Here is a 634-nt window from a genome sequence, read left to right on the forward strand (position 1 = left end):
TCTCCCTCTCTCCCTCTCTCTCTCTGCTTTTCTCCCCTTCCTCTTCTGTAACCCACTAAATAAATATCCAAACTCACTCTGCATGGTGTGCCTATCCATGTCTCTGTCTCTCACCTGCCCATGGTTCCTTGCCCAGGACCAGTCATCTTTGGAGACCTGCAGCATGGTCTCATGGCATGCCCATTCATCTGTCTCTCCTTGTGGGACTGTCTGCCCAGTAAAGGTCTCTCACCCACCACGCAGCTCCCTGTCTGGAACTCATGGCCTGATGCAGCCATCCCTGCCTGGGACTCACTGTTCTCTGGACCCACTGCCTGCTCCCTGCCACCTCTTTGGGAATATACAGTATGGTCTTGGGACCCACTACCCACTGCCTATCACCACCTGCCACTGCTCAGGGACCTGCAGCATTTGTGCCGCTGTGTATCGGCGTGAATAAAAGCAGGCAAATATTAAAGAATATATACAATTTTAATGATTAAATAAAACTTACAGAACCGAAGTTCCCGCACAGCACAGGAGGTAGCAAAGAAAGAGAGGCGCGCAGCCTCCGCGTGCTCAATTTATCAGTCAACAACCGCCCCAGGCAAACCCGCCCTAAAGGGGCTGGCTTAACCCTACATCTCCCCCTTTT

The sequence above is a fragment of the Microtus ochrogaster genome, unplaced genomic scaffold, assembly GCF_000317375.1.
Source record: "Microtus ochrogaster isolate Prairie Vole_2 unplaced genomic scaffold, MicOch1.0 UNK4, whole genome shotgun sequence".
Lineage (NCBI taxonomy): Eukaryota > Metazoa > Chordata > Mammalia > Rodentia > Cricetidae > Microtus > Microtus ochrogaster.